We start from the raw sequence: 26,742 nt of genomic DNA, 5'->3' as shown, positions 1-26,742 counted from the left end.
GACAGTCAGTGACATGACTATGTACTCTGTAATGTGCTGCAGGAGATGTCAGTGCTATATAAATACATAATAATAATATGGTAGGACATTAGACTATGACTATGGTAGGATTAGACTGTGAGCTCCTCTGAGGACGGTCAGTGACATGACTATGTACTCTGTAATGTGCTGCAGAAGATGTCAGTGCTATATAAATACATAATAATAATATGGTAGGACATTAGGCTATGACTATGGTAGGATTAGAGTGTGAGCTCCTCTGAGGACAGTCAGTGACATGACTATGTACTCTGTAATGTGCTGCAGAAGATGTCAGTGCTATATAAATACATAATAATAATAATAATAATACGGTAGGACATTAGAATATGACTATGGTAGGATTAGAGTGTGAGCTCCTCTGAGGACAGTCAGTGACATGACTATGTACTCTGTAATGTGCTGCAGAAGATGTCAGTGCTATATAAATACATAATAATAATATGGTAGGACATTAGACTATGACTATGGTAGGATTAGACTGTGAGCTCCTCTGAGGACGGTCAGTGACATGACTATGTACTCTGTAATGTGCTGCAGGAGATGTCAGTGCTATATAAATACATAATAATAATAATAATAATACGGTAGGACATTAGAATATGACTATGGTAGGATTAGAGTGTGAGCTCCTCTGAGGACAGTCAGTGACATGACTATGTACTCTGTAATGTGCTGCAGAAGATGTCAGTGCTATATAAATACATAATAATAATATGGTAGGACATTAGACTATGACTATGGTAGGATTAGACTGTGAGCTCCTCTGAGGACGGTCAGTGACATGACTATGTACTCTGTAATGTGCTGCAGGAGATGTCAGTGCTATATAAATACATAATAATAATATGGTAGGACATTACACTATGACTATGGTAGGATTAGAGTGTGAGCTCCTCTGAGGACAGTCAGTGACATGACTATGTACTGTGTACAGTGCTGCAGGAGATGTCAGCGCTATATAAATACATAATAATATTATGGTAGGACATTAGGCTATGACTATGGTAGGATTAGACTGTGAGCTCCTCTGAGGACAGTCAGTGACATGACTATGTACTCTGTAATGTGCTGCAGAAGATGTCAGTGCTATATAAATACATAATAATAATATGGTAGGACATTAGACTATGACTATGGTAGGATTAGAGTGTGAGCTCCTCTGAGGACAGTCAGTGACATGACTATGTACTCTGTAATGTGCTGCAGAAGATGTCAGTGCTATATAAATACATAATAATAATATGGTAGGACATTAGGCTATGACTATGGTAGGATTAGAGTGTGAGCTCCTCTGAGGACAGTCAGTGACATGACTATGTACTCTGTAATGTGCTGCAGAAGATGTCAGTGCTATATAAATACATAATAATAATATGGTAGGACATTAGACTATGACTATGGTAGGATTAGAGTGTGAGCTCCTCTGAGGACAGTCAGTGACATGACTATGTACTCTGTAATGTGCTGCAGGAGATGTCAGTGCTATATAAATACATAATAATAATATGGGAGGACATTACTTTATGACTATGGTAGGATTAGAGTGTGAGCTCCACTGAGGACAGTCAGTGACATGACTATGTACTCTGTAATGTGCTGCAGGAGATGTCAGTGCTATATAAATACATAATAATAATATGGTAGGACATTAGACTATGACTATGGTAGGATTAGAGTGTGAGCTCCTCTGAGGACAGTCAGTGACATGACTATGTACTCTGTAATGTGCTGCAGGAGATGTCAGTGCTATATAAATACATAATAATAATATGGGAGGACATTACTTTATGACTATGGTAGGATTAGATTGTGAGCTCCACTGAGGACAGTCAGTGACATGACTATGTACTCTGTAATGTGCTGCAGGAGATGTCAGTGCTATATAAATACATAATAATAATATGGTAGGACATTAGACTATGACTATGGTAGGATTAGAGTGTGAGCTCCTCTGAGGACAGTCAGTGACATGACTATGTACTCTGTAATGTGCTGCAGAAGATGTCAGTGCTATATAATTACATAATAATAATATGGTAGGACATTAGACTATGACTATGGTAGGATTAGAGTGTGAGCTCCTCTGAGGACAGTCAGTAACATGACTATGTACTCTGTAATGTGCTGCAGGAGATGTCAGTGCTATATAAATACATAATAATAATATGGGAGGACATTACTTTATGACTATGGTAGGATTAGAGTGTGAGCTCCTCTGAGGACAGTCAGTGACATGACTATGTACTCTGTAATGTGCTGCAGGAGATGTCAGTGCTATATAAATACATAATAATAATATGGGAGGACATTACTTTATGACTATGGTAGGATTAGAGTGTGAGCTCCTCTGAGGACAGTCAGTGACATGACTATGTACTCTGTAATGTGCTGCAGAAGATGTCAGTGTTATATAAATACATAATAATAATATGGTAGGACATTACACTATGACTATGGTAGGATTAGATTGTGAGCTCCTCTGAGGACAGTCAGTGACATGACTATGTACTCTGTAATGTGCTGCAGAAGATGTCAGTGCTATATAAATACATAATAATAATATGGTAGGACATTAGACTATGACTATGGTAGGATTAGAGTGTGAGCTCCTCTGAGGACAGTCAGTGACATGACTATGTACTCTGTAATGTGCTGCAGGAGATGTCAGTGCTATATAAATACATAATAATAATATGGTAGGACATTACACTATGACTATGGTAGGATTAGACTGTGAGCTCCTCTGAGGACAGTCAGTGACATGACTATGTGCTCTGTAATGTGCTGCAGAAGATGTCAGTGCTATATAAATACATAATAATAATATGGTAGGACATTAGACTATGACTATGGTAGGATTAGACTGTGAGCTCCTCTGAGAACAGTCAGTGACATGACTATGTACTCTGTAATGTGCTGCAGAAGATGACAGAGCTATATAACTACATAATAATAATATGGTAGGACATTAGACTATGACTATGGTAGGATTAGATTGTGAGCTCCTCTGAGGACAGTCAGTGACATGACTATGTACTCTGTAATGTGCTGCAGAAGATGTCAGTGCTATATAAATACATAATAATAATATGGTAGGACATTAGACTATGACTATGGTAGGATTAGAGTGTGAGCTCCTCTGAGGACAGTCAGTGACATGACTATGTACTCTGTAATGTGCTGCAGGAGATGTCAGTGCTATATAAATACATAATAATAATATGGTAGGACATTACACTATGACTATGGTAGGATTAGACTGTGAGCTCCTCTGAGGACAGTCAGTGACATGACTATGTGCTCTGTAATGTGCTGCAGAAGATGTCAGTGCTATATAAATACATAATAATAATATGGTAGGACATTAGACTATGACTATGGTAGGATTAGAGTGTGAGCTCCTCTGAGGACAGTCAGTAACATGACTATGTACTCTGTAATGTGCTGCAGAAGATGTCAGTGCTATATAAATACATAATAATAATATGGTAGGACATTAGACTATGACTATGGTAGGATTAGACTGTGAGCTCCTCTGGGGACAGTCAGTGACATGACTATGTACTCTGTAATGTGCTGCAGAAAATGTCAGTGCTATATAAATACATAATAATAATATGGTAGGACATTAGACTATGACTATGGTAGGATTAGAGTGTGAGCTCCTCTGAGGAGAGTCAGTGACATGACTATGTACTCTGTAATGTGCTGCAGAAGATGTCAGTGCTATATAAATACATAATAATAATATGGTAGGACATTACACTATGACTATGGTAGGATTAGAGTGTGACCTCCTCTGAGGACAGTCAGTAACATGACTATGTACTCTGTAATGTGCTGCAGAAGATGTCAGTGCTATATAAATACATAATAATAATATGGTAGGACATTACACTATGGCTATGGTAGGATTAGAGTGTGAGCTTCACTGAGGACAGTCAGTGACATGACTATGTACTCTGTAATGTGCTGCAGAAGATGTCAGTGCTATATAAATACATAATAATAATATGGTAGGACATTACACTATGGCTATGGTAGGATTAGAGTGTGAGCTCCTCTGAGGACAGTCAGTGACATGACTATGTACTCTGTAATGTGCTGCAGAAGATGTCAGTGCTATATAAATACATAATAATAATATGGTAGGACATTAGACTGTGACTATGGTAGGATTAGAGTGTGAGCTCCTCTGGGGACAGTCAGTGACATGACTATGTACTCTGTAATGTGCTGCAGAAGATGTCAGTGCTATATAAGTACATAATAATAATATGGTAGGACATTAGACTATGTCTATGGTAGGATTAGAGTGTGAGCTCCTCTGAGGACAGTCAGTGACATGACTATGTACTCTGTACAGTGCTGCAGGAGATGTCAGTGCTATATAAATACATAATAATAATATGGTAGGACATTATACTATGACTATGGTAGGATTAGAGTGTGAGCTCCTCTGAGGACAGTCAGTGACATGACTATGTACTCTGTAATGTGCTGCAGAAGATGTCAGTGCTATATAAATACATAATAATACTATGGTAGGACATTAGACTATGACTATGGTAGGATTAGAGTGTGAGCTCCTCTGAGGACAGTCAGTGACATGACTATGTACTGTGTACAGTGCTGCAGAAGATGTCAGTGCTATATAAATACATAATAATAATATGGTAGGACATTAGACTATGACTATGGTAGGAAGAGAGTGTGAGCTCCTCTGAGGACAGTCAGTGACATGACTATGTACTCTGTAATGTGCTGCAGAAGATGTCAGTGCTATATAAATACATAATAATATGGTAGGACATTACACTATGACTATGGTAGGATTAGAGTGTGAGCTCCTCTGAGGACAGTCAGTGACATGACTATGTACTCTGTAATGTGCTGCAGAAGATGTCAGTGCTATATAAATACATAATAATAATATGGTAGGACATTAGACTATGACTATGGTAGGATTAGAGTGTGAGCTCCTCTGAGGACAGTCAGTGACATGACTATGTGCTCTGTAATGTGCTGCAGGAGATGTCAGTGCTATATAAATACATAATAATAATATGGTAGGACATTACACTATGACTATGGTAGGATTAGAGTGTGAGCTCCTCTGAGGAGAGTCAGTGACATGACTATGTACTCTGTAATGTGCTGCAGGAGATGTCAGTGCTATATAAATACATAATAATAATATGGCAGGACATTAGGCTATGACTATGGTAGGATTAGAGTGTGAGCTCCTCTGGGGGCAGTCAGTGACATGACTATGTACTCTGTAATGTGCTGCAGGAGATGTCAGTGCTGTATAAATACCTAATAATAATATGGTAGGACATTAGACTATGACTATGGTAGGATTAGAGTGTGAGCTCCTCTGAGGACAGTCAGTGACATGACTATGTGCTCTGTAATGTGCTGCAGGAGATGTCAGTGCTATATAAATACATAATAATAATATGGTAGGACATTACACTATGACTATGGTAGGATTAGAGTGTGAGCTCCTCTGAGGAGAGTCAGTGACATGACTATGTACTCTGTAATGTGCTGCAGAAGATGTCAGTGCTATATAAATACATAATAATAATATGGGAGGACATTACTTTATGACTATGGTAGGATTAGACTGTGAGCTCCTCTGTGGACAGTCAGTGACATGACTATGTACTCTGTAATGTGCTGCAGGAGATGTCAGTGCTATATAAATACATAATAATAATATGGGAGGACATTAGACTATGACTATGGTAGGATTAGAGTGTGAGCTCCTCTGAGGACAGTCAGTGACATGACTATGTACTCTGTAATGTGCTGCAGGAGATGTCAGTGCTATATAAATACATAATAATAATATGGTAGGACATTACACTATGTCTATGGTAGGATTAGAGTGTGAGCTCCTCTGAGGACAGTCAGTTACATGACTATGTACTCTGTAATGTGCTGCAGGAGATGTCAGTGCTATATAAATACATAATAATAATATGGTAGGACATTACACTATGACTATGGTAGGATTAGAGTGTGAGCTCCTCTGAGGACAGTCAGTGACATGACTATGTACTCTGTAATGTGCTGCAGAAGATGTCAGTGCTATATAAATACATAATAATAATATGGTAGGACATTACACTATGACTATGGTAGGATTAGAGTGTGACCTCCTCTGAGGACAGTCAGTAACATGACTATGTACTCTGTAATGTGCTGCAGAAGATGTCAGTGCTATATAAATACATAATAATAATATGGTAGGACATTACACTATGACTATGGTAGGATTAGAGTGTGAGCTCCTCTGAGGAGAGTCAGTGACATGACTATGTACTCTGTAATGTGCTGCAGAAGATGTCAGTGCTATATAAATACATAATAATAATATGGTAGGACATTAGACTATGACTATGGTAGGATTAGAGTGTGAGCTCCTCTGAGGACAGTCAGTGACATGACTATGTACTCTGTAATGTGCTGCAGAAGATGTCAGTGCTATATAAATACATAATAATAATATGGTAGGACATTAGACTATGACTATGGTAGGATTAGAGTGTGACCTCCTCTGAGGACAGTCAGTGACATGACTATGTACTCTGTAATGTGCTGCAGAAGATGTCAGTGCTATATAAATACATAATAATAATATGGTAGGACATTACACTATGACTATGGTAGGATTAGATTGTGAGCTCCTCTGAGGACAGTCAGTGACATGACTATGTACTCTGTAATGTGCTGCAGAAGATGTCAGTGCTATATAAATACATAATAATAATATGTGAGGACATTAGACTATGACTATGGTAGGATTAGACTGTGAGCTCCTCTGAGGACAGTCAGTGACATGACTATGTGCTCTGTAATGTGCTGCAGAAGATGTCAGTGCTATATAAATACATAATATTAATATGGTAGGACATTAGACTATGACTATGGTAGGATTAGACTGTGAGCTCCTCTGAGGACAGTCAGTGACATGACTATGTACTCTGTAATGTGCTGCAGGAGAAGTCAGTGCTATATAAATACATAATAATAATATGGTAGTACATTAGACTATGACTATGGTAGGATTAGAGTGTGAGCTCCTCTGAGGACAGTCAGTGACATGACTGTGTGCTCTGTAATGTGCTGCAGGAGATGTCAGTGCTATATAAATACATAATAATAATATGGTAGGACATTAGACTATGACTATGGTAGGATTAGAGTGTGAGCTCCTCTGAGGACAGTCAGTGACATGACTATGTGCTCTGTAATGTGCTGCAGGAGATGTCAGTGCTATATAAATACATAATAATAATATGGTAGGACATTACACTATGACTATGGTAGGATTAGAGTGTGAGCTCCTCTGAGGAGAGTCAGTGACATGACTATGTACTCTGTAATGTGCTGCAGAAGATGTCAGTGCTATATAAATACATAATAATAATATGGGAGGACATTACTTTATGACTATGGTAGGATTAGACTGTGAGCTCCTCTGTGGACAGTCAGTGACATGACTATGTACTCTGTAATGTGCTGCAGGAGATGTCAGTGCTATATAAATACATAATAATAATATGGGAGGACATTAGACTATAACTATGGTAGGATTAGAGTGTGAGCTCCTCTGAGGACAGTCAGTGACATGACTATGTACTCTGTAATGTGCTGCAGGAGATGTCAGTGCTATATAAATACATAATAATAATATGGTAGGACATTACACTATGTCTATGGTAGGATTAGAGTGTGAGCTCCTCTGAGGACAGTCAGTTACATGACTATGTACTCTGTAATGTGCTGCAGGAGATGTCAGTGCTATATAAATACATAATAATAATATGGTAGGACATTACACTATGACTATGGTAGGATTAGAGTGTGAGCTCCTCTGAGGACAGTCAGTGACATGACTATGTACTCTGTAATGTGCTGCAGAAGATGTCAGTGCTATATAAATACATAATAATAATATGGTAGGACATTACACTATGACTATGGTAGGATTAGAGTGTGACCTCCTCTGAGGACAGTCAGTAACATGACTATGTACTCTGTAATGTGCTGCAGAAGATGTCAGTGCTATATAAATACATAATAATAATATGGTAGGACATTACACTATGACTATGGTAGGATTAGAGTGTGAGCTCCTCTGAGGAGAGTCAGTGACATGACTATGTACTCTGTAATGTGCTGCAGAAGATGTCAGTGCTATATAAATACATAATAATAATATGGTAGGACATTAGACTATGACTATGGTAGGATTAGAGTGTGAGCTCCTCTGAGGACAGTCAGTGACATGACTATGTACTCTGTAATGTGCTGCAGAAGATGTCAGTGCTATATAAATACATAATAATAATATGGTAGGACATTAGACTATGACTATGGTAGGATTAGAGTGTGACCTCCTCTGAGGACAGTCAGTGACATGACTATGTACTCTGTAATGTGCTGCAGAAGATGTCAGTGCTATATAAATACATAATAATAATATGGTAGGACATTACACTATGACTATGGTAGGATTAGATTGTGAGCTCCTCTGAGGACAGTCAGTGACATGACTATGTACTCTGTAATGTGCTGCAGAAGATGTCAGTGCTATATAAATACATAATAATAATATGTGAGGACATTAGACTATGACTATGGTAGGATTAGACTGTGAGCTCCTCTGAGGACAGTCAGTAACATGACTATGTACTCTGTAATGTGCTGCAGGAGATTTCAGTGCAATATAAATACATAATAATAATATGGGAGGACATTACTTTATGACTATGGTAGGATTAGAGTGTGAGCTCCTCTGAGGACAGTCAGTGACATGACTATGTACTCTGTAATGTGCTGCAGGAGATGTCAGTGCTATATAAATACATAATAATAATATGGGAGGGCATTACTTTATGACTATGGTAGGATTAGAGTGTGAGCTCCTCTGAGGACAGTCAGTGACATGACTATGTACTCTGTAATGTGCTGCAGAAGATGTCAGTGTTATATAAATACATAATAATAATATGGTAGGACATTACACTATGACTATGGTAGGATTAGATTGTGAGCTCCTCTGAGGACAGTCAGTGACATGACTATGTACTCTGTAATGTGCTGCAGAAGATGTCAGTGCTATATAAATACATAATAATAATATGTGAGGACATTAGACTATGACTATAGTAGGATTAGACTGTGAGCTCCTCTGAGGACAGTCAGTGACATGACTATGTGCTCTGTAATGTGCTGCAGAAGATGTCAGTGCTATATAAATACATAATATTAATATGGTAGGACATTAGACTATGACTATGGTAGGATTAGACTGTGAGCTCCTCTGAGGACAGTCAGTGACATGACTATGTACTCTGTAATGTGCTGCAGGAGAAGTCAGTGCTATATAAATACATAATAATAATATGGTAGTACATTAGACTATGACTATGGTAGGATTAGAGTGTGAGCTCCTCTGAGGACAGTCAGTGACATGACTGTGTGCTCTGTAATGTGCTGCAGGAGATGTCAGTGCTATATAAATACATAATAATAATATGGTAGGACATTAGACTATGACTATGGTAGGATTAGAGTGTGAGCTCCTCTGAGGACAGTCAGTGACATGACTATGTGCTCTGTAATGTGCTGCAGGAGATGTCAGTGCTATATAAATACATAATAATAATATGGTAGGACATTACACTATGACTATGGTAGGATTAGAGTGTGAGCTCCTCTGAGGAGAGTCAGTGACATGACTATGTACTCTGTAATGTGCTGCAGAAGATGTCAGTGCTATATAAATACATAATAATAATATGGGAGGACATTACTTTATGACTATGGTAGGATTAGACTGTGAGCTCCTCTGTGGACAGTCAGTGACATGACTATGTACTCTGTAATGTGCTGCAGGAGATGTCAGTGCTATATAAATACATAATAATAATATGGGAGGACATTAGACTATGACTATGGTAGGATTAGAGTGTGAGCTCCTCTGAGGACAGTCAGTGACATGACTATGTACTCTGTAATGTGCTGCAGGAGATGTCAGTGCTATATAAATACATAATAATAATATGGTAGGACATTACACTATGTCTATGGTAGGATTAGAGTGTGAGCTCCTCTGAGGACAGTCAGTTACATGACTATGTACTCTGTAATGTGCTGCAGGAGATGTCAGTGCTATATAAATACATAATAATAATATGGTAGGACATTACACTATGACTATGGTAGGATTAGAGTGTGAGCTCCTCTGAGGACAGTCAGTGACATGACTATGTACTCTGTAATGTGCTGCAGAAGATGTCAGTGCTATATAAATACATAATAATAATATGGTAGGACATTACACTATGACTATGGTAGGATTAGAGTGTGACCTCCTCTGAGGACAGTCAGTAACATGACTATGTACTCTGTAATGTGCTGCAGAAGATGTCAGTGCTATATAAATACATAATAATAATATGGTAGGACATTACACTATGACTATGGTAGGATTAGAGTGTGAGCTCCTCTGAGGAGAGTCAGTGACATGACTATGTACTCTGTAATGTGCTGCAGAAGATGTCAGTGCTATATAAATACATAATAATAATATGGTAGGACATTAGACTATGACTATGGTAGGATTAGAGTGTGAGCTCCTCTGAGGACAGTCAGTGACATGACTATGTACTCTGTAATGTGCTGCAGAAGATGTCAGTGCTATATAAATACATAATAATAATATGGTAGGACATTAGACTATGACTATGGTAGGATTAGAGTGTGACCTCCTCTGAGGACAGTCAGTGACATGACTATGTACTCTGTAATGTGCTGCAGAAGATGTCAGTGCTATATAAATACATAATAATAATATGGTAGGACATTACACTATGACTATGGTAGGATTAGATTGTGAGCTCCTCTGAGGACAGTCAGTGACATGACTATGTACTCTGTAATGTGCTGCAGAAGATGTCAGTGCTATATAAATACATAATAATAATATGTGAGGACATTAGACTATGACTATGGTAGGATTAGACTGTGAGCTCCTCTGAGGACAGTCAGTGACATGACTATGTGCTCTGTAATGTGCTGCAGAAGATGTCAGTGCTATATAAATACATAATATTAATATGGTAGGACATTAGACTATGACTATGGTAGGATTAGACTGTGAGCTCCTCTGAGGACAGCCAGTGACATGACTATGTACTCTGTAATGTGCTGCAGGAGAAGTCAGTGCTATATAAATACATAATAATAATATGGTAGTACATTAGACTATGACTATGGTAGGATTAGAGTGTGAGCTCCTCTGAGGACAGTCAGTGACATGACTGTGTGCTCTGTAATGTGCTGCAGGAGATGTCAGTGCTATATAAATACATAATAATAATATGGTAGGACATTAGACTATGACTATGGTAGGATTAGAGTGTGAGCTCCTCTGAGGACACTCAGTGACATGACTATGTACTCTGTAATGTGCTGCAGAAGATGTCAGTGCTATATAAATACATAATAATAATATGGTAGGACATTAGACTATGACTATGGTAGGATTAGAGTGTGAGCTCCTCTGAGGACAGTCAGTGACATGACTATGTACTCTGTAATGTGCTGCAGGAAATGTCAGTGCTATATAAATACATAATAATAATATGGTAGGACATTAGACTATGACTATGGTAGGATTAGACTGTGAGCTCCTCTGAGGACAGTCAGTGACATGACTATGTACTCTGTAATGTGCTGCAGGAGAAGTCAGTGCTATATAAATACATAATAATAATATGGTAGTACATTAGAATATGACTATGGTAGGATTAGAGTGTGAGCTCCTCTGAGGACAGTCAGTGACATGACTATGTACTCTGTAATGTGCTGCAGAAGATGTCAGTGCTATATAAATACATAATAATAATATGGTAGGACATTAGACTATGGCTATGGTAGGATTAGAGTGTGAGCTCCTCTGAGGACAGTCAGTGACATGACTATGTACTCTGTAATGTGCTGCAGAAGATGTCAGTGCTATATAAATACATAATAATAATATGGTAGGACATTAGACTATGGCTATGGTAGGATTAGACTGTGAGCTCCTCTGTGGACAGTCAGTGACATGACTATGTACTCTGTAATGTGCTGCAGGAGATGTCAGTGCTATATAAATACATAATAATAATATGGTAGGACATTAGACTATGACTATGGTAGGATTAGACTGTGAGCTCCTCTGAGGACGGTCAGTGACATGACTATGTACTCTGTAATGTGCTGCAGAAGATGTCAGTGCTATATAAATACATAATAATAATATGGTAGGACATTAGGCTATGACTATGGTAGGATTAGAGTGTGAGCTCCTCTGAGGACAGTCAGTGACATGACTATGTACTCTGTAATGTGCTGCAGAAGATGTCAGTGCTATATAAATACATAATAATAATAATAATAATAATACGGTAGGACATTAGAATATGACTATGGTAGGATTAGAGTGTGAGCTCCTCTGAGGACAGTCAGTGACATGACTATGTACTCTGTAATGTGCTGCAGAAGATGTCAGTGCTATATAAATACATAATAATAATATGGTAGGACATTAGACTATGACTATGGTAGGATTAGACTGTGAGCTCCTCTGAGGACGGTCAGTGACATGACTATGTACTCTGTAATGTGCTGCAGGAGATGTCAGTGCTATATAAATACATAATAATAATAATAATAATACGGTAGGACATTAGAATATGACTATGGTAGGATTAGAGTGTGAGCTCCTCTGAGGACAGTCAGTGACATGACTATGTACTCTGTAATGTGCTGCAGAAGATGTCAGTGCTATATAAATACATAATAATAATATGGTAGGACATTAGACTATGACTATGGTAGGATTAGACTGTGAGCTCCTCTGAGGACGGTCAGTGACATGACTATGTACTCTGTAATGTGCTGCAGGAGATGTCAGTGCTATATAAATACATAATAATAATATGGTAGGACATTACACTATGACTATGGTAGGATTAGAGTGTGAGCTCCTCTGAGGACAGTCAGTGACATGACTATGTACTGTGTACAGTGCTGCAGGAGATGTCAGCGCTATATAAATACATAATAATATTATGGTAGGACATTAGGCTATGACTATGGTAGGATTAGACTGTGAGCTCCTCTGAGGACAGTCAGTGACATGACTATGTACTCTGTAATGTGCTGCAGAAGATGTCAGTGCTATATAAATACATAATAATAATATGGTAGGACATTAGACTATGACTATGGTAGGATTAGAGTGTGAGCTCCTCTGAGGACAGTCAGTGACATGACTATGTACTCTGTAAAGTGCTGCAGAAGATGTCAGTGCTATATAAATACATAATAATAATATGGTAGGACATTACACTATGACTATGGTAGGATTAGAGTGTGAGCTCCTCTGAGGACAGTCAGTGACATGACTATGTACTGTGTACAGTGCTGCAGGAGATATCAGCGCTATATAAATACATAATAATATTATGGTAGGACATTAGGCTATGACTATGGTAGGATTAGACTGTGAGCTCCTCTGAGGACAGTCAGTGACATGACTATGTACTCTGTAATGTGCTGCAGAAGATGTCAGTGCTATATAAATACATAATAATAATATGGTAGGACATTAGACTATGACTATGGTAGGATTAGAGTGTGAGCTCCTCTGAGGACAGTCAGTGACATGACTATGTACTCTGTAATGTGCTGCAGAAGATGTCAGTGCTATATAAATACATAATAATAATATGGTAGGACATTAGGCTATGACTATGGTAGGATTAGAGTGTGAGCTCCTCTGAGGACAGTCAGTGACATGACTATGTACTCTGTAATGTGCTGCAGAAGATGTCAGTGCTATATAAATACATAATAATAATATGGTAGGACATTACACTATGACTATGGTAGGATTAGATTGTGAGCTCCTCTGAGGACAGTCAGTGACATGACTATGTACTCTGTAATGTGCTGCAGAAGATGTCAGTGCTATATAAATACATAATAATAATATGTGAGGACATTAGACTATGACTATGGTAGGATTAGACTGTGAGCTCCTCTGAGGACAGTCAGTGACATGACTATGTGCTCTGTAATGTGCTGCAGAAGATGTCAGTGCTATATAAATACATAATATTAATATGGTAGGACATTAGACTATGACTATGGTAGGATTAGACTGTGAGCTCCTCTGAGGACAGTCAGTGACATGACTATGTACTCTGTAATGTGCTGCAGGAGAAGTCAGTGCTATATAAATACATAATAATAATATGGTAGTACATTAGACTATGACTATGGTAGGATTAGAGTGTGAGCTCCTCTGAGGACAGTCAGTGACATGACTGTGTGCTCTGTAATGTGCTGCAGGAGATGTCAGTGCTATATAAATACATAATAATAATATGGTAGGACATTAGACTATGACTATGGTAGGATTAGAGTGTGAGCTCCTCTGAGGACACTCAGTGACATGACTATGTACTCTGTAATGTGCTGCAGAAGATGTCAGTGCTATATAAATACATAATAATAATATGGTAGGACATTAGACTATGACTATGGTAGGATTAGAGTGTGAGCTCCTCTGAGGACAGTCAGTGACATGACTATGTACTCTGTAATGTGCTGCAGGAAATGTCAGTGCTATATAAATACATAATAATAATATGGTAGGACATTAGACTATGACTATGGTAGGATTAGACTGTGAGCTCCTCTGAGGACAGTCAGTGACATGACTATGTACTCTGTAATGTGCTGCAGGAGAAGTCAGAGCTATATAAATACATAATAATAATATGGTAGTACATTAGAATATGACTATGGTAGGATTAGAGTGTGAGCTCCTCTGAGGACAGTCAGTGACATGACTATGTACTCTGTAATGTGCTGCAGAAGATGTCAGTGCTATATAAATACATAATAATAATATGGTAGGACATTAGACTATGGCTATGGTAGGATTAGAGTGTGAGCTCCTCTGAGGACAGTCAGTGACATGACTATGTACTCTGTAATGTGCTGCAGAAGATGTCAGTGCTATATAAATACATAATAATAATATGGTAGGACATTAGACTATGGCTATGGTAGGATTAGACTGTGAGCTCCTCTGTGGACAGTCAGTGACATGACTATGTACTCTGTAATGTGCTGCAGGAGATGTCAGTGCTATATAAATACATAATAATAATATGGTAGGACATTAGACTATGACTATGGTAGGATTAGACTGTGAGCTCCTCTGAGGACGGTCAGTGACATGACTATGTACTCTGTAATGTGCTGCAGAAGATGTCAGTGCTATATAAATACATAATAATAATATGGTAGGACATTAGGCTATGACTATGGTAGGATTAGAGTGTGAGCTCCTCTGAGGACAGTCAGTGACATGACTATGTACTCTGTAATGTGCTGCAGAAGATGTCAGTGCTATATAAATACATAATAATAATAATAATAATAATACGGTAGGACATTAGAATATGACTATGGTAGGATTAGAGTGTGAGCTCCTCTGAGGACAGTCAGTGACATGACTATGTACTCTGTAATGTGCTGCAGAAGATGTCAGTGCTATATAAATACATAATAATAATATGGTAGGACATTAGACTATGACTATGGTAGGATTAGACTGTGAGCTCCTCTGAGGACGGTCAGTGACATGACTATGTACTCTGTAATGTGCTGCAGGAGATGTCAGTGCTATATAAATACATAATAATAATAATAATAATACGGTAGGACATTAGAATATGACTATGGTAGGATTAGAGTGTGAGCTCCTCTGAGGACAGTCAGTGACATGACTATGTACTCTGTAATGTGCTGCAGAAGATGTCAGTGCTATATAAATACATAATAATAATATGGTAGGACATTAGACTATGACTATGGTAGGATTAGACTGTGAGCTCCTCTGAGGACGGTCAGTGACATGACTATGTACTCTGTAATGTGCTGCAGGAGATGTCAGTGCTATATAAATACATAATAATAATATGGTAGGACATTACACTATGACTATGGTAGGATTAGAGTGTGAGCTCCTCTGAGGACAGTCAGTGACATGACTATGTACTGTGTACAGTGCTGCAGGAGATGTCAGCGCTATATAAATACATAATAATATTATGGTAGGACATTAGGCTATGACTATGGTAGGATTAGACTGTGAGCTCCTCTGAGGACAGTCAGTGACATGACTATGTACTCTGTAATGTGCTGCAGAAGATGTCAGTGCTATATAAATACATAATAATAATATGGTAGGACATTAGACTATGACTATGGTAGGATTAGAGTGTGAGCTCCTCTGAGGACAGTCAGTGACATGACTATGTACTCTGTAAAGTGCTGCAGAAGATGTCAGTGCTATATAAATACATAATAATAATATGGTAGGACATTACACTATGACTATGGTAGGATTAGAGTGTGAGCTCCTCTGAGGACAGTCAGTGACATGACTATGTACTGTGTACAGTGCTGCAGGAGATGTCAGCGCTATATAAATACATAATAATATTATGGTAGGACATTAGGCTATGACTATGGTAGGATTAGACTGTGAGCTCCTCTGAGGACAGTCAGTGACATGACTATGTACTCTGTAATGTGCTGCAGAAGATGTCAGTGCTATATAAATACATAATAATAATATGGTAGGACATTAGACTATGACTATGGTAGGATTAGAGTGTGAGCTCCTCTGAGGACAGTCAGTGACATGACTATGTACTCTGTAATGTGCTGCAGAAGATGTCAGTGCTATATAAATACATAATAATAATATGGTAGGACATTAGGCTATGACTATGGTAGGATTAGAGTGTGAGCTCCTCTGAGGACAGTCAGTGACATGACTATGTACTCTGTAATGTGCTGCAGAAGATGTCAGTGCTATATAAATACATAATAATAATATGGTAGGACATTAGACTATGACTATGGTAGGATTAGAGTGTGAGCTCCTCTGAGGACAGTCAGTGACATGACTATGTACTCTGTAATGTGCTGCAGGAGATGTCAGTGCTATATAAATACATAATAATAATATGGGAGGACATTACTTTATGACTATGGTAGGATTAGAGTGTGAGCTCCACTGAGGACAGTCAGTGACATGACTATGTACTCTGTAATGTGCTGCAGGAGATGTCAGTGCTATATAAATACATAATAATAATATGGTAGGACATTAGACTATGACTATGGTAGGATTAGAGTGTGAGCTCCTCTGAGGACAGTCAGTGACATGACTATGTACTCTGTAATGTGCTGCAGGAGATGTCAGTGCTATATAAATACATAATAATAATATGGGAGGACATTACTTTATGACTATGGTAGGATTAGAGTGTGAGCTCCACTGAGGACAGTCAGTGACATGACTATGTACTCTGTAATGTGCTGCAGGAGATGTCAGTGCTATATAAATACATAATAATAATATGGTAGGACATTAGACTATGACTATGGTAGGATTAGAGTGTGAGCTCCTCTGAGGACAGTCAGTGACATGACTATGTACTCTGTAATGTGCTGCAGAAGATGTCAGTGCTATATAATTACATAATAATAATATGGTAGGACATTAGACTATGACTATGGTAGGATTAGAGTGTGAGCTCCTCTGAGGACAGTCAGTAACATGACTATGTACTCTGTAATGTGCTGCAGGAGATGTCAGTGCAATATAAATACATAATAATAATATGGGAGGACATTACTTTATGACTATGGTAGGATTAGAGTGTGAGCTCCTCTGAGGACAGTCAGTGACATGACTATGTACTCTGTAATGTGCTGCAGGAGATGTCAGTGCTATATAAATACATAATAATAATATGGGAGGACATTACTTTATGACTATGGTAGGATTAGAGTGTGAGCTCCTCTGAGGACAGTCAGTGACATGACTATGTACTCTGTAATGTGCTGCAGAAGATGTCAGTGTTATATAAATACATAATAATAATATGGTAGGACATTACACTATGACTATGGTAGGATTAGATTGTGAGCTCCTCTGAGGACAGTCAGTGACATGACTATGTACTCTGTAATGTGCTGCAGAAGATGTCAGTGCTATATAAATACATAATAATAATATGGTAGGACATTAGACTATGACTATGGTAGGATTAGAGTGTGAGCTCCTCTGAGGACAGTCAGTGACATGACTATGTACTCTGTAATGTGCTGCAGGAGATGTCAGTGCTATATAAATACATAATAATAATATGGTAGGACATTACACTATGACTATGGTAGGATTAGACTGTGAGCTCCTCTGAGGACAGTCAGTGACATGACTATGTGCTCTGTAATGTGCTGCAGAAGATGTCAGTGCTATATAAATACATAATAATAATATGGTAGGACATTAGACTATGACTATGGTAGGATTAGACTGTGAGCTCCTCTGAGGACAGTCAGTGACATGACTATGTACTCTGTAATGTGCTGCAGAAGATGACAGAGCTATATAACTACATAATAATAATATGGTAGGACATTAGACTATGACTATGGTAGGATTAGATTGTGAGCTCCTCTGAGGACAGTCAGTGACATGACTATGTACTCTGTAATGTGCTGCAGAAGATGTCAGTGCTATATAAATACATAATAATAATATGGTAGGACATTAGACTATGACTATGGTAGGATTAGAGTGTGAGCTCCTCTGAGGACAGTCAGTGACATGACTATGTACTCTGTAATGTGCTGCAGGAGATGTCAGTGCTATATAAATACATAATAATAATATGGTAGGACATTACACTATGACTATGGTAGGATTAGACTGTGAGCTCCTCTGAGGACAGTCAGTGACATGACTATGTGCTCTGTAATGTGCTGCAGAAGATGTCAGTGCTATATAAATACATAATAATAATATGGTAGGACATTAGACTATGACTATGGTAGGATTAGAGTGTGAGCTCCTCTGAGGACAGTCAGTAACATGACTATGTACTCTGTAATGTGCTGCAGAAGATGTCAGTGCTATATAAATACATAATAATAATATGGTAGGACATTAGACTATGACTATGGTAGGATTAGACTGTGAGCTCCTCTGGGGACAGTCAGTGACATGACTATGTACTCTGTAATGTGCTGCAGAAAATGTCAGTGCTATATAAATACATAATAATAATATGGTAGGACATTACACTATGACTATGGTAGGATTAGAGTGTGACCTCCTCTGAGGACAGTCAGTAACATGACTATGTACTCTGTAATGTGCTGCAGGAGATGTCAGTGCTATATAAATACATAATAATAATATGGTAGGACATTACACTATGACTATGGTAGGATTAGAGTGTGAGCCCCTCTGAGGACAGTCAGTGACATGACTATGTACTCTGTAATGTGCTGCAGGAGATGTCAGTGCTATATAAATACATAATAATAATATGGTAGGACATTACACTATGACTATGGTAGGATTAGAGTGTGAGCCCCTCTGAGGACAGTCAGTGACATGACTATGTACTCTGTAATGTGCTGCAGGAGATGTCAGTGCTATATAAATACATAATAATAATATGGTAGGACATTACACTATGACTATGGTAGGATTAGAGTGTGACCTCCTCTGAGGACAGTCAGTTACATGACTATGTACTCTGTACAGTGCTGCAGAAGATGTCAGTGCTATATAAATACATAATAATATATGGTAGGACATCAGACTATGACTATGGTGGGATTAGAGTGTGAGCTCCTCTGAGGACAGTCAGTGACATGGCTATGTACTCTGTAATGTGCTGCAGAAGATGCCAGTGCTATAAATACATAATAATAATATGGTAGGACATTACACTATGACTATGGTAGGATTAGAGTGTGAGCTCCTCTGAGGACAGTCAGTGACATGACTATGTACTCTGTAATGTGCTGCAGGAGATGTCAGTGCTATATAAATACATAATAATAATATGGTAGGACATTACACTATGACTATGGTAGGATTAGAGTGTGAGCCCCTCTGAGGACAGTCAGTGACATGACTATGTACTCTGTAATGTGCTGCAGGAGATGTCAGTGCTATATAAATACATAATAATAATATGGTAGGACATTACACTATGACTATGGTAGGATTAGAGTGTGACCTCCTCTGAGGACAGTCAGTTACATGACTATGTACTCTGTACAGTGCTGCAGAAGATGTCAGTGCTATATAAATACATAATAATATATGGTAGGACATCAGACTATGACTATGGTGGGATTAGAGTGTGAGCTCCTCTGAGGACAGTCAGTGACATGGCTATGTACTCTGTAATGTGCTGCAGAAGATGCCAGTGCTATAAATACATAATAATAATATGGTAGGACATTACACTATGACTATGGTAGGATTACAGTGTGACCTCCTCTGAGGACAGTCAGTAACATGACTATGTACTCTGTAATGTGCTGCAGAAGATGTCAGTGCTGTATAAATACATAATAATAATAATATAGTAGGACATTACACTATGACTATGGTAGGATTAGAGTGTGAGCTCCTCTGAGGACAGTCAGTAACATGACTATGTACTCTGTAATGTGCTGCAGAAGATGTCAGTGCTATATAAATACATAATAATAATATGGTAGGACATTAGACTATGACTATGGTAGGATTAGAGTGTGAGCTCCTCTGAGGACAGTCAGTGACATGACTATGTACTCTGTAATGTGCTGCAGGAGATGTCAGTGCTATATAAATACATAATAATAATATGGTAGGACATTACACTATGACTATGGTAGGATTAGAGTGTGAGCTCCTCTGAGGACAGTCAGTGACATGACTATGTACTCTGTAATGTGCTGCAGAAGATGTCAGTGTTATATAAATACATAATAATAATATGGTAGGACATTACACTATGACTATGGTAGGATTAGAGTGTGACCTCCTCTGAGGACAGTCAGTTACATGACTATGTACTCTGTACAGTGCTGCAGAAGATGTCAGTGCTATATAAATACATAATAATATATGGTAGGACATCAGACTATGACTATGGTGGGATTAGAGTGTGAGCTCCTCTGAGGACAGTCAGTGACATGGCTATGTACTCTGTAATGTGCTGCAGAAGATGCCAGTGCTATAAATACATAATAATAATATGGTAGGACATTACACTATGACTATGGTAGGATTAGAGTGTGACCTCCTCTGAGGACAGTCAGTAACATGACTATGTACTCTGTAATGTGCTGCAGGAGATGTCAGTGCTATATAAATACATAATAATAATATGGTAGGACATTACACTATGACTATGGTAGGATTAGAGTGTGAGCCCCTCTGAGGACAGTCAGTGACATGACTATGTACTCTGTAATGTGCTGCAGGAGATGTCAGTGCTATATAAATACATAATAATAATATGGTAGGACATTAGACTATGACTATGGTAGGATTAGAGTGTGAGCTCCTCTGAGGACAGTCAGTGGCATGACTATGTACTCTGTAATGTGCTGCAGGAGATGTCACTGCTATATAAATACATAATAATATTATGGTAGGACATTAGGCTATGACTATGGTAGGATTAGAGTGTGAGCTCCCCTGAGGACAGTCAGTGACATGACTATGTACTCTGTAATGTGCTGCAGGAGATGTCAGTGCTATATAAATACATAATAATAATATGGTATGACATTACACTATGACTATGGTAGGATTAGAGTGTGAGCTCCTCTGAGGACAGTTAGTGACATGACTATGTACTCTGTAATGTGCTGCAGAAGATGTCAGTGCTATATAAATACATAATAATAATATGGTAGGACATTAGACTATGACTATGGTGGGATTAGATTGTGAGCTCCTCTGAGGACAGTCAATGACATGACTATGTACTCTGTAATGTGCTGCAGGAGATGTCAGTGCTATATAAATACATAATAATATTATGGTAGGACATTAGACTATGACTATGGTAGGATTAGAGTGTAAGCTCCTCTGAGGACAGTCAGTGACATGACTATGTACTCTGTAATGTGCTGCAGATGTCAGTGCTATATAAATACATAATAATAATATGGTAGGACATTACACTATGACTATGGTAGGATTAGAGTGTGACCTCCTCTGAGGACAGTCAGTTACATGACTATGTACTCTGTACAGTGCTGCAGAAGATGTCAGTGCTATATAAATACATAATAATATATGGTAGGACATCAGACTATGACTATGGTGGGATTAGAGTGTGAGCTCCTCTGAGGACAGTCAGTGACATGGCTATGTACTCTGTAATGTGCTGCAGAAGATGCCAGTGCTATAAATACATAATAATAATATGGTAGGACATTACACTATGACTATGGTAGGATTAGAGTGTGACCTCCTCTGAGGACAGTCAGTAACATGACTATGTACTCTGTAATGTGCTGCAGGAGATGTCAGTGCTATATAAATACATAATAATAATATGGTAGGACATTACACTATGACTATGGTAGGATTAGAGTGTGAGCCCCTCTGAGGACAGTCAGTGACATGACTATGTACTCTGTAATGTGCTGCAGGAGATGTCAGTGCTATATAAATACATAATAATAATATGGTAGGACATTAGACTATGACTATGGTAGGATTAGAGTGTGAGCTCCTCTGAGGACAGTCAGTGGCATGACTATGTACACTGTAATGTGCTGCAGGAGATGTCACTGCTATATAAATACATAATAATATTATGGTAGGACATTAGGCTATGACTATGGTAGGATTAGAGTGTGAGCTCCCCTGAGGACAGTCAGTGACATGACTATGTACTCTGTAATGTGCTGCAGGAGATGTCAGTGCTATATAAATACATAATAATAATATGGTATGACATTACACTATGACTATGGTAGGATTAGAGTGTGAGCTCCTCTGAGGACAGTCAGTGACATGACTATGTACTCTGTAATGTGCTGCAGAAGATGTCAGTGCTATATAAATACATAATAATAATATGGTAGGACATTAGACTATGACTATGGTGGGATTAGAGTGTGAGCTCCTCTGAGGACAGTCAGTGACATGACTATGTACTCTGTAAAGTGCTGCAGGAGATGTCAGCGCTATATAAATACATAATAATATTATGGTAGGACATTAGGCTATGACTATGGTGGGATTAGAGTGTGAGCTCCTCTGAGGACAGTCAGTGACATGACTATGTACTCTGTAAAGTGCTGCAGGAGATGTCAGCGCTATATAAATACATAATAATATTATGGTAGGACATTAGGCTATGACTATGGTGGGATTAGAGTGTGAGCTCCTCTGAGGACAGTCAGTGACATGACTATGTACTCTGTAAAGTGCTGCAGGAGATGTCAGCGCTATATAAATACATAATAATACTATGGTAGGACATTAGACTATGACTATGGTAGGATTAGAGTGTGAGCTCCTCTGAGGGCGGTCATTGACATGACTATGTACTCTGTAATGTGCTGCAGGAGATGTCAGCGCTATATAAATACATAATAATAATATGGTAGGACATTAGACTATGACTATGGTAGGATTAGAGTGTGAGCTCCTCTGAGGACAGTCAGTGACATGACTATGTACTCTGTAATGTGCTGCAGGAGATGTCAGCGCTATATAAATACATAATAATACTATGGTAGGACATTAGACTATGACTATGGTAGGATTAGAGTGTGAGCTCCTCTGAGGGCGGTCATTGACATGACTATGTACTCTGTAATGTGCTGCAGGAGATGTCAGCGCTATATAAATACATAATAATATTATGGTAGGACATTAGGCTATGACTATGGTGGGATTAGAGTGTGAGCTCCTCTGAGGACAGTCAGTGACATGACTATGTACTCTGTAAAGTGCTGCAGGAGATGTCAGCGCTATATAAATACATAATAATAATATGGTAGGACATTAGACTATGACTATGGTAGGATTAGAGTGTGAGCTCCTCTGAGGACAGTCAGTGACATGACTATGTACTCTGTAATGTGCTGCAGAATATGTCAGCGCTATATAAATACATAATAATAATATGGGAGGACATTACACTATGTCTATGGTAGGATTAGAGTGTGAGCTCCTCTGGGGGCGGTCAGTGACATGACTATGTACTCTGTAATGTGCTGCAGAAGATGTCAGTGCTATATAAATACATAATAATAATATGGTAGGACATTACACTATGTCTATGGTAGGATTAGAGTGTGAGCTCCTCTGAGGACAGTCAGTGACATGACTATGTACTGTGTACAGTGCTGCAGGAGATGTCAGTGCTATATAAATACATAATAATAATATAGTAGGACATTAGACTATGATTATGGTAGGATTAGACTGTGAGCTCCTCTGAGGACAGTCAGTGACATGACTATGTACTCTGTAATATGCTGCAGGAGATGTCAGTGCTATATAAATACATAATAATAATATGGTAGGACATTACACTATGTCTATGGTAGGATTAGAGTGTGAGCTCCTCTGAGGACAGTCAGTGACATGACTATGTACTCTGTAATGTGCTGCAGGAGATGTCAGTGCTATATAAATACATAATAATAATATGGTAGGACATTACACTATGTCTATGGTAGGATTAGAGTGTGAGCTCCTCTGAGGACAGTCAGTGACATGACTATGTACTCTGTAATGTGCTGCAGAAGATGTCAGTGCTATATAACTACATAATAATAATATGGTAGGACATTAGACTATGATTATGGTAGGATTAGACTGTGAGCTCCTCTGAGGACAGTCAGTGACATGACTATGTACTCTGTAATATGCTGCAGGAGATGTCAGTGCTATATAAATACATAATAATAATATGGTAGGACATTACACTATGGCTATGGTAGGATTAGAGTGTGAGCTCTTCTGAGGACAGTCAGTGACATGACTATGTACTCTGTAATGTGCTGCAGAAGATGTCAGTGCTATATAACTACATAATAATAATATGGTAGGACATTAGACTATGATTATGGTAGGATTAGACTGTGAGCTCCTCTGAGGACAGTCAGTGACATGACTATGTACTCTGTAATATGCTGCAGGAGATGTCAGTGCTATATAAATACATAATAATAATATGGTAGGACATTAGACTATGACTATGATAGGATTAGAGTGTGAGCTCCTCTGAGGACAGTCAGTGACATGACTATGTACTCTGTAAGGTGCTGCAGGAGATGTCAGTGCTATATAAACACATAATAATAATATGGTAGGACATTAGACTATGACTATGGTAGGATTAGAGTGTGAGCTCCTCTGAGGACAGTCAGTGACATGACTATGTACTATGTAATGTGCTGCAGAAGATGTCAGTGCTATATAAATACATAATAATAATATAGTAGGACATTAGACTATGACTATGGTAGGATTAGAGTGTGAGCTCCTCTGAGGACAGTCAGTGACATGACTATGTACTCTGTAATGTGCTGCAGAAGATGTCAGTGCTATATAAATACATAATAATAATATGGTAGGACATTAGACTATGACTATGGTAGGATTAGAGTGTGAGCTCCTCTGAGGACAGTCAGTGACATGACTATGTACTCTGTAATGTGCTGCAGAAGATGTCAGTGCTATATAAATACATAATAATAATATGGTAGGACATTAGGCTATGACTATGGTAGGATTAGAGTGTGAGCTCCTCTGAGGACAGTCAGTGACATGACTATGTACTCTGTAATGTGCTGCAGAAGATGTCAGTGCTATATAAATACATAATAATAATATGGTAGGACATTAGACTATGACTATGGTAGGATTAGAGTGTGAGCTCCTCTGAGGACAGTCAGTGACATGACTATGTACTCTGTAATGTGCTGCAGGAGATGTCAGTGCTATATAAATACATAATAATAATATGGGAGGACATTACTTTATGACTATGGTAGGATTAGAGTGTGAGCTCCACTGAGGACAGTCAGTGACATGACTATGTACTCTGTAATGTGCTGCAGGAGATGTCAGTGCTATATAAATACATAATAATAATATGGTAGGACATTAGACTATGACTATGGTAGGATTAGAGTGTGAGCTCCTCTGAGGACAGTCAGTGACATGACTATGTACTCTGTAATGTGCTGCAGGAGATGTCAGTGCTATATAAATACATAATAATAATATGGGAGGACATTACTTTATGACTATGGTAGGATTAGATTGTGAGCTCCACTGAGGACAGTCAGTGACATGACTATGTACTCTGTAATGTGCTGCAGGAGATGTCAGTGCTATATAAATACATAATAATAATATGGTAGGACATTAGACTATGACTATGGTAGGATTAGAGTGTGAGCTCCTCTGAGGACAGTCAGTGACATGACTATGTACTCTGTAATGTGCTGCAGAAGATGTCAGTGCTATATAATTACATAATAATAATATGGTAGGACATTAGACTATGACTATGGTAGGATTAGAGTGTGAGCTCCTCTGAGGACAGTCAGTAACATGACTATGTACTCTGTAATGTGCTGCAGGAGATGTCAGTGCTATATAAATACATAATAATAATATGGGAGGACATTACTTTATGACTATGGTAGGATTAGAGTGTGAGCTCCTCTGAGGACAGTCAGTGACATGACTATGTACTCTGTAAT

This window comes from Hyperolius riggenbachi, chromosome 12, assembly GCF_040937935.1.
Source record: "Hyperolius riggenbachi isolate aHypRig1 chromosome 12, aHypRig1.pri, whole genome shotgun sequence".
Taxonomy (NCBI): Eukaryota; Metazoa; Chordata; class Amphibia; order Anura; family Hyperoliidae; genus Hyperolius; species Hyperolius riggenbachi.
This window is presented reverse-complemented; position numbering follows the sequence as displayed.